This window comes from Trachemys scripta, chromosome 11 (assembly GCF_013100865.1).
Source record: "Trachemys scripta elegans isolate TJP31775 chromosome 11, CAS_Tse_1.0, whole genome shotgun sequence".
Classification (NCBI taxonomy): domain Eukaryota; kingdom Metazoa; phylum Chordata; order Testudines; family Emydidae; genus Trachemys; species Trachemys scripta.
Window position 1 is genome coordinate 73,203,249 of NC_048308.1, and position 13,099 is coordinate 73,216,347.

General features: G+C 52.2%; 1 protein-coding gene across 4 annotated transcripts in view; it reads right to left on the reverse strand.

The window, feature by feature from the left end:
* The window catches only part of LOC117885287 (zinc finger protein 271-like), an 81,574-nt gene that overhangs the window by 46,544 nt on the left and 21,931 nt on the right, over nt 1-13,099 (reverse strand). For 2 of the 4 annotated variants that reach the window (XM_034786576.1, XM_034786575.1), the window contains exon 2: nt 12,155-12,237. The exons of the other annotated variants lie outside the window; for them this stretch is intronic. The gene's annotated coding sequence lies outside the window, so the exon portion shown is untranslated. The remainder of the gene's footprint in view (nt 1-12,154; nt 12,238-13,099) is intronic. 4 annotated transcript variants of the gene reach the window in all.

The following is a 13,099-nucleotide window of genomic DNA, read 5'->3' on the forward strand; positions in this document are numbered from 1 at the left end:
CGGCTGTTCTCAGTGGTGGCAGATGACAGAACAAGGAGCAATGGTCTCAAGTTGCAGTGGGGGAGGTCCAGGTTGGATATCAGGAAAAACTATTTCACTAGGAGGGTGGTGAAACACTGGAATGCGTTACCTAGGGAGGTGGTGGAGTCTCCTTCCTTGGAGGTTTTTAAGGCCCGGCTTGACAAAGCCTTGGCTGGGATGATTTAGCTGGGAATTGGTCCTGCTTTGAGCAGGGGGTTGGACTAGATGACCTCTTGAGGTCCCTTCCAACTCTGATATTCTATGATTCTATGATTCTATGATTCTATACCCTGAGAACTTCGGTCTACCATCCACAGACTGATGGGATGGTAGAAAGGTTTAACCAAACCCTCTAGGCTATGATAAGGAAGGTGGTAAGTCGGGACGGGAAGGATTGGGACACCCTACTACCCTACCTTATGTTCGCTATCCGGGAGGTACCACAGGCCTCAACTGGGTTTTCCCCCTTCAAGTTATTATATGGGCGTCACCCCCGTGGCATACTAGATATCACCAAAGAGATCTGGGAAGAGGAACGCAACGAGGGGAGAAATATAATAGAGCATGTAATGCAGATGCAAGACCGGATAGCCCGGATTACCCCTATTGTACGGGAACATTTGGAGAAGGCACAGGAGGCCCAGCGAACCCATTACAATCGCCAGGCAAAAGTGCAACAGTTCCAACCAGGGGATCGGGTTATGGTGTTGGTACCCATGGCAGAAAGCAAGCTTCTGGCCCAATGGCAGGGGCCCTATGAGGTGGTTGAACCCGTGGGGGAAGTAACCTTCAAGGTGCGGCAGCCAGGATGCAGAAAACAAGAACAGATTTATCACGTTAACCTTCTGAAACCCTGGCATGCACAAGAGGCATGCACAACGGTCCAAAAAGACCTAACCCAGGAAAACAAGCCTTCCAAACAGGTGAGTTTCTCCCGATTTAACACCAGACCAGAAGAATGAGGTGTCTGAGATGATCTTCCGGAACCAAGATGTGTTCTCGACAAAACCGGGTCAAACAACCGAGACATATCACCACATCGTCACAAACCCTGGGACCAGAGTAACAATGAGGCCCTGTCGGGTGCCAGCGGCAAAAAGGGAGGAAATAAAAGCAGAAGTAAAAAAAATGCTGGAGTTGGGGATCATCGAAGAATCCCACAGTCAGTGGTCCAGCCCAATCGTGCTGGTGCCCAAACCTGATGGCACCACAAGATTTTGCAATGACTTCCGGCAACTAAACGAAGTATCCCAGTTTGACGCATACCCCATACCTCGCATAGATTACCATCTGGGTAATGCCCGGTACTTGACTACCTTAGACTTGACAAAGGGGTACTGGCAGAATCCCCTTGCAGAAGACGCAAAGGAAAAGACTGCGTTCTCTACACCAGAGGGTCTTTTTCAATATACTGTCCTCCCTTTTGGACTACATGGGGTCCCAGCTACCTTCCAGGGCCTCATGGACAAGCTATTACGCCCGCATAACAGTTATGCTGCTGCCTACTTGGACGATGTGGTCATTCATACCCCAGACTGGAAAACCCACCTGGAGAAGGTGGAGGCAGTCCTCGATACCTTCAGGCGAGCTGGCCTTACAGCAAACCCTGCCAAGTGTGCTGTAGGGTTTACAGAGGCCAAATATCTTGGCTACATTGTGGGAAAAAGGTCTGGTAAAACCCCAAGTGAACAAGTTAGAGGCCATCCAAAATTGGCCCCGACCAAGTCGCAAGAAACAAGTCCGGGCGTTCCTAGGTGTGGGGGGGTATTACCGATGATTTAACCCCCTCTTTGCCACAAAGGCAAGCCCCTTGACAGACCTAGTGAAAGCCCGTGGACCTGATCTGGTGAGATGGTCTGACGCAGCAGAGGAAGCATTCACAGACCTACGGACTGCCCTCTGCAATAACCCCGTACTGATAGCCCCTGATTTCACCAAGAAGTTTATCCTGCAGACGGATGCATCGGAAGTAGGGTTGGGGGCCATTCTATCATAGATGGTCGGGGAGGAGGAACACCCAATTCTATACCTCAGTCGGAAACTCCTTCCAAGGGAACAAAAATATGCAGTGGTGGAGAGAGAATGCCTCGCTGTAAAATGGGCCATGGAAACCAGCTCGGGCGCAGATTTGTTCTCGTGACCGACCGTGCCCCTCTTCAATGGATGCAGCGGAACAAGGAGAAGAACACAAGGGTGACCAGATGGTTCTTATCCCTCCAACCTTTCCAGTTCAGTGTGCAACACAGAGCAGGGAGCCGTCATGGCAATGCCGATGGCTTGTCACGTGTGCACTGTCTGGCATCCCAAGCTGCCCAACCCCTTGGCGTTGAGCAGGGGGGAAGGATATGTGACAGACCCAGACCAGTTGGGAACAGCAGAGTAGCAGAAGGGAAATATACTGGCCACTGGATAAGTAGTTTTCTGTTCCCTGAGTGACCAGAGCAGGGGCTGCACTGGAGTAATCAGGAACCTACTAGAACCAGTTAAGGCAGGCAGGCTAATTAGGACACCTGGAGCCAATTAAGAAGAAGCTTCTAGAATCAATTAAGGCAGGCTAATCAGGGCACCTGGGCTTTAAAAAGGAGCTCACACCAGTTTGTGGTGTGAGTGTGAGGAGCTGGGAGCAAGAGGCACAAGGAGCTGAGAGGGTGTGCTGCTGGAGGACTGAGGAGCACAAGCGTTATCAGACACCAGGAGGAAGGTCCTGTGGTGAGAATAAGGTGTTTGGAGGAGGCCATGGGGAAGTAGCCCAGGGAGTTGTAGCTGTCATGCAGCTGTTACAGGAGGCACTATAGACAGCTGCAGTCCACAGGGCCCTGGGCTGGAACCATAGAGGGCGGGCCCAGGTTCCCCCCAAACCTCCCAATTGACCTGGACTGTGGGTTCTCCCAGAGGGGAAGGTCTCTGGGCTGTTCCCCAACCCACATGGTGAATCTCTGAGGCAAGAAAATCCGCCAACAAGCGCAGGACCCACCAAGATAGAGGAGGAACTTTGTCACAAAAGGTTAAGACATAATCCAAACTGGCCAAAGCCCTTGAGCCACATTGCTGTAGGAACCCATTCGGTGTTCTTTCCGTATATCTGTCCCTTTGTCTTAGCTACAGAAAAGCTCCCCGTTTCTGGGAGCCCAGTTCTTCCTGCTCCTCAGAACACGCTGAGTTCATGTGCGCTCTACCCAGACAAGCTGGGAACCTCTCAGTGATAGGTGTCAAGTGTTCAGTCCTGGGGGTTACTTTGGACTCTGTGTGGTCTTCCACTGATATTGGTTAGTCCCAGTCAGTGTCTTCATGAGCCATTTGTATCACCCTGTGACAGCCCTTCACACTCAGAGCAGAGCAACACCAAATACAGAGGGCAGCTGACGCATGTATTGGAATAACAGAAATATTACCAAAATTCCCACATCCGTCACATAAACACTGGTCACAGCCCTTGGGGAGAAGCAAAGCACAGGGGCTGGACTTTAGGCCAGTGAACGCAATGAAGGGTGAGGGGACTGCAAGCCTCAAACCTTGGTCGAGATGCAGAGGCTCCTATGTCCCTGCCCACAGAGAGGTGATGGCTGGAGGCCTGGTACCTGAGAGGGCATTCCTTGAGCAGACTTCAAAGGATGTCAAAGGTGTAGCTTCTCCACACCTGTGACATCAGACAAGCGCATTTTGGGGAATTAGGGAATCCAGTGAGTCAGGTGCAGTAGGAGCGAGTATTAACACACACCCCCCCCCCCCGTGTCTGGGGAAGACTGGGGAATGAGACATAATTCAAGAGCAACAGACTAATTTCTCTGGAAAAGGAGAATGTAAGAAACAAGAATTTGGCAATGTGGCCTTGGAAAGGACCAGCTAAAAGATCCAAAGAGCCTGGAGGGAAGGCAGACCATGGCTGCTGGAGATGGGGCAGAGGGACGAGAAAAAGATCTAGCAAGTCACGAGAATTCTCACTGCCACCCTGTGACATCATTGACAAAGTGTACATTTGTGCCGGGGCAGTGGCTGTCCTCTGGGAGGGAGGAATGAAGCAAGGACTCAGCAATGGTGACCAGGGTTGCAGTGGGTAGATATGGCAGGGAGGGGTTGCGTGGGGAGCAGTGAGTGGTGGACAGAGAAAAGTGTTTAATATTTGGGGAAAAAAAAAAAAAAAAAAAGTAAAAATGGCCAATATCAAATATACACGTGTCCGGGGAAGGACATAAGGCAAAAAGCAGGGCATGGAAAGCTGTCAAAAATTACAGGCTGAGTAAAGGCCTAGAGTTATTACTACTTGGGTTCTGTAGAGACCCCACAGCTTCTAATAACCAGGGGACAGGAATCCTTACCCAGTGAGGCCACAGTGGCATAGTTCTCCTGCATGACCTCCCTGTAGAGGGCTCTCTGAACAGGGTCTAGCAGAACCCATTCCCCCTCCGTGAAGTACACAGCCAGCTCCTCGAAGGTCACCGGCCCCTGAAAGAACAAGAATCGCCCACTCAGAACCTGCTGCCCAGTGACAACACCAGTATTCACAGGAGAGCAGGGCCAGTAAAATGAATGCTCTGGGAGGGACACGGTAGCAGAGTTCCAGCCCTGCACCACTCAGAGCAGCCAAGAGACATCGGGGTGAGGGGAGAAAGAGAGAGCCCCTTGTCCCTGCCAGCACACACAGGGAGCAAGGGTCTTCACATTTATCAAACACCTACTAGCCAGGGGCTGGTACAGGAGATGGAAGCCCAGCAGGATCCAGGGACAGTCCCCTGGTGGGAATCCCCAAACCCTAACCATCAAAACACAATAGATAGCAAATGGAGGAAAGGGGAAGTCAACAGGAAAGAATACAAGTCAGCAGCTTCGAATTGTAGAAAATTCATAAAGGAAACAAAGGGTCAGAAGGGGAAATCTAAGGCCAATATGATGGATTTTTTTAAAGCATATTAAGAACATAAAGAATCCTAACAATGGTATTGGTCCCATTACTACGATAATTCTATCAGTGATCATACAGAGAAGGCAAAAACGTTCAATGAATACTTCTGTTCTTGTACCTGGGAAAAACTCTTTCCATTCCAGTAACTCATGAGGATGTTAAACAGCAGCTACTAAAGACAGACATTTTCAAATCAACAGGTCCAGACTCCAGATAATTTTCATCCAGGAGTTTTAAAAGAACTGGCTGAGGAGCACCCTGAACAGGGCCGGCTCTAACGTTTTTGCTGCCCCAAGCAGCAAAAAAATGCACCGCGCCACCAGAAACCCCCCCCTGAGCGGTGCGCCCCGCGCCACCCCCCCACCGAGCGCCACGCTGCCGGAACCTCCCCACCCAAGCGCTGCGCCCCGTGCCGCCCCCCTGCCAAGCGCCGCCGGAGCCCGTCCCCCCCGCTGAGCGCCGCGCCGCCGGAACCCCCTCCCCCCCGAGTGCCACCCCCCATGCGGTGCCCTCCCCTCGGCGCCGCGCCTCGCCCGACCGGTCTGCCCCCCGGCGAGTGCCGTACCGCCAGAGCGCCCCCCGCCGGAGCGCCGCACCGCCGAAATGCCGTGCTGCGCTGCCCCCCACCACCCCAAGATTGGCCGCCCCTTACCAGGTGCTGCCCCAAGCATGTGCTTGGTTGCCTGGTGCCTGGAGCCGGCCCTGACCCTGGACCATTACTGCTGATTCTCAATGGGTCTTGGAACACTGGGAAAACTCCAGAAGAATGGAAGAAAGATAGTCCTGTGTCAATTGTGGCAACATGGCCGACGTTAGTATGGTGGGTCCTACGCTTTTCTTGGTGGGGGGCTAAGATGCTACCCCTTGCCCCCACTCTTGGGGTGCCAAGGTCCCCGCTATTGGCCCGGGAAGGTGGTAAAGGAGGGAAGTGGGGGAAGGGGTCTGGGTTTGCTCCTCACTCTGAGCCCCAGCCCCTCTCAACCCCTACGGGTTCTTACCCTCTTCCCCCTTGGGTGGGGTACCTTCGGTCCTTAGACGCTGAGGGAGGGAGTCTCCCTCCCCTGCTGGGGCAGGGTCTCCCTTACTTCAATTCTCTGGTCTTTTAAATCTCAGAGCACACGTCCACGCTCCAGTCCTCTCTCCTTCCTTGCACATCCTGTCTGCCTGAAGCAGGGGGTTTTATTAGGTTCCTGCCAGGGCCTTAGATGACTACAGGTGCTCCAACCTGTAGCAACACCCCATAGTCTACAGGGAACCACGCCTTAATTAGCTTAGGGCTTATATATTTCCCTTCTATCACTCTCCCACTGCTCCCTGGCCCTTCTGTATCACATATTCTTCCCCTCTCCCCCCGCTCAACACCATGGGGTTGGGTTACTTGGGATGAGAGACAGTGTTGTTGTGAGTCTGCGTTGCCGTGTTGGCTTCCGTCTCTATGCTGTATCTGGAAGTGGAAAGGTTGTAGGGATAGGAATCATCTAGTCACTTGTGCATTCCTCTCCTTGTTTGTGTGCATCCATTGGAGTGGGGTGTGGTCTGTCACAAGGGTGAACCGCCACCCAAGCAGGTAGTACCATAGAATCGCCATGGCCAATTTAACCGCTAGGCATTCCTTTTCTACTACGGCGTACCGTTGCTCCCTGGGCAGGAGCTTTCGGCTGAGGTAAAGGATTGGGTGCTCCTCATCCCCCACCATCTGTGAAAGGATGGCCCCAAGTCCTACCTCCGAGGCATCTGTTTGTAGGATTAATTCCTTTTTGAAATCTGGGGCTGTGAGCACTGGATGGCTGCAAAGGGCTGTCCTTAGGTCTGTGAAAGCTTCTTTTGCTGCCTCGGTCCACTTAACTATCTCCGGGCCCCGAGCTCTTGTCAGAGGCGCTGCTCTTGTGGTGAAGTGAGTGATGAACTGGCAATAGTACCCCCACTATCCCTAAGAATGCTCTTACTTGCTTCTTGTGGAATGGGCAGGGGCATTCCTGTATTGCCTTCACTTTGTTCCACTGGGGCTTCACCAGGCCCCTTCTGACTACATACCCGAGGTATCGGACCTTGGCTAACCCTATTGCACATTTGGATGGGGTAGCGGTGAGGCCAGCCTGTCTGAGAGCATCTAGTACTGCTTCCACTTTCCCCAGGTGTGTCTCCCAGTCAGGGATATGGATCACCACGTCATCTAAATAGGTGGCAGCATACTTGGCATGGGGTCAAAGTAATCTGTCCATCAATCGTTGGAAAGTAGCGAGGGCCCCATGGAGCCCAAAAGGGAGGATGGTATATTGGAAGAGGCCATCGGGTGTAGAGAAAGCGGTTTTTTCCTTAGCATCCTCAGCCGGGGAGATCTGCCAGTATCCTTTTGTCAAGTCTAGGTGGTCAAGTATCAGGCCTTGCCTAACTGATCCACCAGCTCATCAATACGTGGTATCGGGTAGGCATCGAATTGGGATACCTCGTTTAACTTCCAGAAGTCATTACCAAACCTCAGGGTGCCATCTGGATTGGGGACCAAGACAATAGGGCTGGACCACTGCCTGTGTGATTCCTCAATCACCCCAAGTTCCAGCATCTTCCTTACTTCTGTCCTAATTTTGTCTCTTTTTGCCTTGGTATACAATACGGTTTTATCGTGAGACTTGCTCCGGGACAAGTGACGATGTGGTGTTGGATCAGCGTCGTATAGCCTGGTTGTGTGAAGAACACGTTTTGGTTCCGCTGGATCATTTCAACGACCTCTGTTCATTGTCCTTGGGTTAATTCGGGGGATATCTTTACCTGCCCTTGTGGGCCATCTGCCTGGGATGGAGCCAGCAGGACAGCCAGACACGTCTCCCGATCGAGCCAGGGTTTCAGTAAGTTGACGTGGTATATCTGCTCTGACCTTCAGCGGTTTGGTTGCTTCACCTTATAATTCACCTCCCCAACTGCTTCCACGATCTCATAGGGTCAACATCAATTGGCCAGGAGCTTGCTTTCTGTTGTTGGTACCAGGACCAGCACCCTTTCTCCTGGTTGAAATTTCTGTGTTTTTGCCCGACGATTGTAGTAGGTTCGTTTGGCCTCTTGTGCTTTCTCCAAATGCTCTCGTACTATGGGGGTCACCTGGGCTATTCGTTCGCTCATCTGGGCCACATATGCAATGACATTCTTCCCCAGGTTGGGTTGTTCCTCCCATTCCTCCTTTGCAATGTTTAATATGCCACGTGGGTGGCATCCATACAGTAGCTCGAAGGGGGAGAATCCAGTAGATGCTTGGGGAACGTCTCGTATTGCAAACATCAGGTATGGTAAGAGGGTATCCCAGTCTTTTCTGTCTTGGGCCACCACCTTTCAGATCATGCTCTTGAGAGTGTGGTTAAATAGCTCAACCAGACCATCTGTTTGGGGATGATAGACCGAGGTCCGCAAGGCTTGGATGTGGAGCAGGGTACATACGTCTTTCATTACTCTCAACATGAAGGGAGTCCCTTGGTCTGTCAGGATCGCCTTAGGGATGCCTACCCTAGCAAAAGCCTGCAACAGTTCTTTTGCGATCACCTTGGACGTGGGGTTTCTTAAAGGAATGGCTTTAGGGTACCGTGTAGCGTAGTCCAGGATGACGAGTATGCTTCGGTGGCCCCAGGCCATTCTTTCTAGTGGGCCCACTAGACCCACTGCTATCCTTTCAAAAGGAACTTCAATTACAGGCAAGGGTACCAATAGGGCCCTTAACTGTGGTCGGGGGCTATGCAGCTGGCACTCTGGGCAGGAAGTGCAATAGTGCTGGACTTCTGCCCGCACCCCCGCCCAGTAGAACCTCCTTAGGACTCTATCCAGGGTCTTGTCTGCTCCTAAATGTCCCTCAAATAGATAACTGTGAGCTAACTCTAATACAGACCTTGTGTACTTCCGTGGCACCAGGAGCTGTTCTACTACTCCCCCCCCCCCGCCCTCCCCGTATTGGCACTACCTGGTACAACAGATCCTGCTTGATTCTATAGTATGGCCCTGGGCCTTTGGTCTTCCCTTCTACTGGCACGCCATTTACCTGTACTACCTCCTCCCTTGCATTCACATACAGTGGGTCATTGGCTTGGTCCTGCCCAAAAGATTCATGTGCGGGACTGATCTGGCCTGATTCTATTGGATTGGGCTCCCCTCCTTCTCTTAGGGTGCTTCCGCTCATGCTGGGGGCCGTCTCTGGGTCTCCAGGGGGTCTCCTCCCAACCAGCGCAGCTCTCTGGTTTGCTGCCAAAATCCTGGTTCCTAATCTTTTGTCTGCCCTCCTTTCCCATCTGGATTTCCGGGACTTCCCGGGGGATGAAAATAACTCTGGGGAAAATCCAGCAAAAATTGTGATATGGCCGGGCGATCCATGGGCACCTCAAACTCTGTTCGGGGTTTACTTCCCTCCCCTAACTCGATGGGGAGGGGGGGGAAAGAGTAGGCTCTCAAACCCAGGAAAGTCCCTGCCAATTAAAACCAGGTAGGGGAGCTTGGGGACCACCCCATGCAGTCATCTTGGTAGTGTTTCCGTGGATCTCAATTCGCATTGGAATTGTGGGGTAGAAATTTACTGTGCCGTGGACACATGTCACTCAGGTGATCTTGGCCCAGCTCAGTTGGTCTTGCCCCACTAACTTCCCTGAGACCAATGTGACAGCTCTCCCAGAGTCCACCAAAGCTATGGTCTGGATGCCATTCATCTTTACTGGCGTGATGTACTCATGTGGGGCCGTTGCGACCCCCACCAGGCTGATTAGGCCACATTGGTCCCCGGGATCCCCCAGATTGCATTGCATGGACTCCTCCCTGTTGGGGCATTGGGCTGCTATATGCCCCAACTCCCCACACTCATAACAGTGATATCTCATCCCGGAGGTTGCCCTCTGTCTTGGGTCCTCTGATATGCTCCCCAGGACCCCCAGGTCCCCTCCCTCTCCCCCTGGACTCCCAGGTCCCTTCGGGGCCTCAGGCCGCTCTTTGGTGCCTGTTCTTCCCGCTATAGCTTTCCTGGAGTTCTCAATGATCCGGGGCCTCAGGGTTGGGACAGGTTTCCTGAAACACCGTGTTTCACCTCCCAGGGTTTTGAACAGTTCACGGGCTGCCAGTTGTCTCTCTACAAGGGTGACAAGTTCATCATAGGTGGAGGGGTCATTCTGGCCTACCCAGGCTCGCAGGCCGACGGTAGTCCCCTCGTATAGCGGTCCAGCACCAGGAGCTCCATCATTTTCTCTGAGCTCAGAGCCTCTGGGTGTAACCACTTTCAGGATAGGTGGATTGGGTCAAACAGTTGTGAACGCGGTGTCTTGTCTTCGCAGTACTGCCATTCATGGAACCTCTGGGCTCACAAGGCTGTCGTTACCCCTGCTCTGGCCAGGATCTCCGCCTTCAGTCAGGGGTAATCTGCCACCTCCTCTGCTGTCATATCATAGTAGGCCTTCTGGGCCTCCCCGCACAAAAATGAGGTGAGGATGCCCGACCACTGGTCTCAGGGCCAGGCCTCCAGCAGGGCTGTCCTCTCAAAGGCCAAGAGATATGCCTCCACATCATCCTCCCGGGTCATTTTCTGCAGACAGTGGCTGGCCCGTATGGTCCGCATCCCATCATACCCACGGCTCAGCTCCATAAGGGCCTTCACTTGGTTCACTAGTTCCTGCAGCATGGCCCGATCTTGGGTGGCCTGGGTCATCAGCAGGTGATTGGTCTTTTGCTGCAGCTGCATGGCCTCCTGTTGGGCAGCAGCCTGGACCCGGGTAGCCTCCTGCTGGGCAGTAGTGGCTTGCACCAGTGCTTTGACCACATCCTTCATCTTGGGGCAGGGTGGTCATGACCCACCCTGGATTATGTTCACAGTGCAGAAATCCCACTGCTAACACCATATGTGGCAAAATGGCCGATGTTAGTATGGTGGGTCCTGCGCTTTTCTTGGTGGGGGGCTAAGACGCTACCCCTTGCCCCTGCTCTCGGGGCACCGAGGTCCCCGCTTGTGGCCCGGGAAGATGGTAGAAGAGGGAAGGGGATGAAAGGGTCTAGGTTTGCTCCTCACTCTGAGACCCAGCCCCTCTCAACCCCTGCGGGTTCTTACCCTCGTCCCCCTTGGGTGGGGTACCTTCAGTCCTTAGACGTTGGGGGAGGGAGTCTCCCTCCCCTGCTGGGGCAGGGTCTCCCTTACTTCAGTTCTCTGGTCTTTCAAATCTCACAGCACACCTCCAAGCTCCAGTCCTCTCTGCTTCCTCCTCCTCCCCTGACTGCCTGAAGCAGGGGGGTTTATTAGGTTCCTTTTAGGGCCTTAATTGACTATAGGTGCTTCAATTAACCTGTAGCAACACCCCATAGTCTACAGGGAACCATGCCTTAATTAGCCTAGGGCTTATATATTTCCCCTCTACCACTCTCCCACTGCTCCCTGGCCCTCCTGTATCACACAATGTTCAGAAGGTTTAAAAGGGACACAAGTAATTATAGGACTGTCCATCTGACATTGATACCAGGAAAGATAATGGAGCACCTGATAAATGTACTAATAAAGAATTAAAGAAGGGCAATGCAATTAATATCAATCAACATAGATTTAGAACCTATCAAACTAACTGCATGTCTTTTTGGATGAGATTTGAAGTTTGGTTGAGAAAGATAGTAATGTTGATACATAGATTTCTGTAAGGCATTTGACTCGGTACAGAATGATCTTTTGATTAAACCACCAGAACAATTCAAAATTCACATTGCATACATGAAATTCGTTAAAAAGTGGCTGATAGGTCTCAAAACGTAATTGTAAGTGGAGAACCATGGTTGAGTAGGTGTGTTTCTAGTGGGGTCTCACAGGGATTAGTTCTTGGCCTTGTGCAATTTAACATTTTTATCAATGACCTGGAAGAGAACATAAAGTTGTCATTGATAAAGTTTGCAGATGACACAAAGATTGGGGGAGCGGCAAATAACGAAATGTAGCGGTAGATTCAGGCTCCAGCACTGGGAGTCTGGGAAGTTTTCCCAGTTCTGGCCAGGGGGGTTATTTCCTGTTCCACAAACAGGAGAAATCCCACTCCCAACCCCCATGAGTCTGTTCCTCGAAAACAAGCCCCAGATTCAACTAGTTCCAGCAGGATGGTCACACCCTGTCCCCTCCCTTTCTCCACATTGTCTATTTCCTGCCCCCCTCCTCCCACCTCCAGCAGCTCCCATTCTCCTGTGCGTTTACTCCCCTTCTCCCTCCTGCTAGAACCCACCATCAGCTCCCAGACAATCCCTTACCTGAGCGGACTCCACTGACGCCATTTCCTTTCCCCTGGGAGGATGGGACGATCCGGAGCAAAATGTGGATGTTATTCTGCAGCCTGTCAGGGTGAGAAGGGCAATTGGAGCGATTTCAGAAGGGGTTTTGTCCATTTCACATTCTCCATTCATCCCAGGCGTTCTCCCTGCAAACAGACAGTCTAGGTTCTGTTGCACTGAGGCCTGGTCTACACTAGGCATTTATGTCGAAGTTAGCGCCGTTACATCGAATTAACCCTGCACCCGTCCACACCATGAAGCTATTTAGTTCGACATAGAGGTCTCTTAAATTCGACTTCTGTACTCCTCCCTAACGAGGGGAGTAGCGCTAAATTCTACATGGCCATGTCGAATTAGGCTAGGTGTGGATGGAAATCGACGGTAATAGCTCCGGGAGCTATCCCACAGTGCACCACTCTGTTGACGCTCTGGACAGCAGTCCGAGCTCGGATGCTCTGACCAGCCACACAGGAAAAGCCCTGGGAAAATTTGAATTCCTTTTCCTGTCTGGCCAGTTTGAATCTCATTTCCTGTTTGGACATCGTGGCGAGCTCAGCAGCACTGGCAACGATGCAGAACTCTCCAGCAGAGATGGCCGTGCAATCTCAGAATAGAAAGAGGGCCCCAGCATGGACTGATCGGGAAGTCTTGGATCTGATCGCTGTGTGGGGCGATGAGTCCGTGCTTTCGGAGCTCCGATCGAAAAGACGGAATGCAAAGATCTACGAGAAGATCTCAAAAGCCATGGCAGAGAGAGGATACAGCCGGGATGCAACGCAGTGCCGCGTGAAAATCAAGGAGCTGAGACAAGGCTACCAGAAGACCAAAGAGGCAAACGGACGCTCCAGATCCCAGCCTCAGACATCCCGTTTCTACGAGGCACTGCATTCCATCCTAGGTGCGGCCGCCACCACTACCCTACCA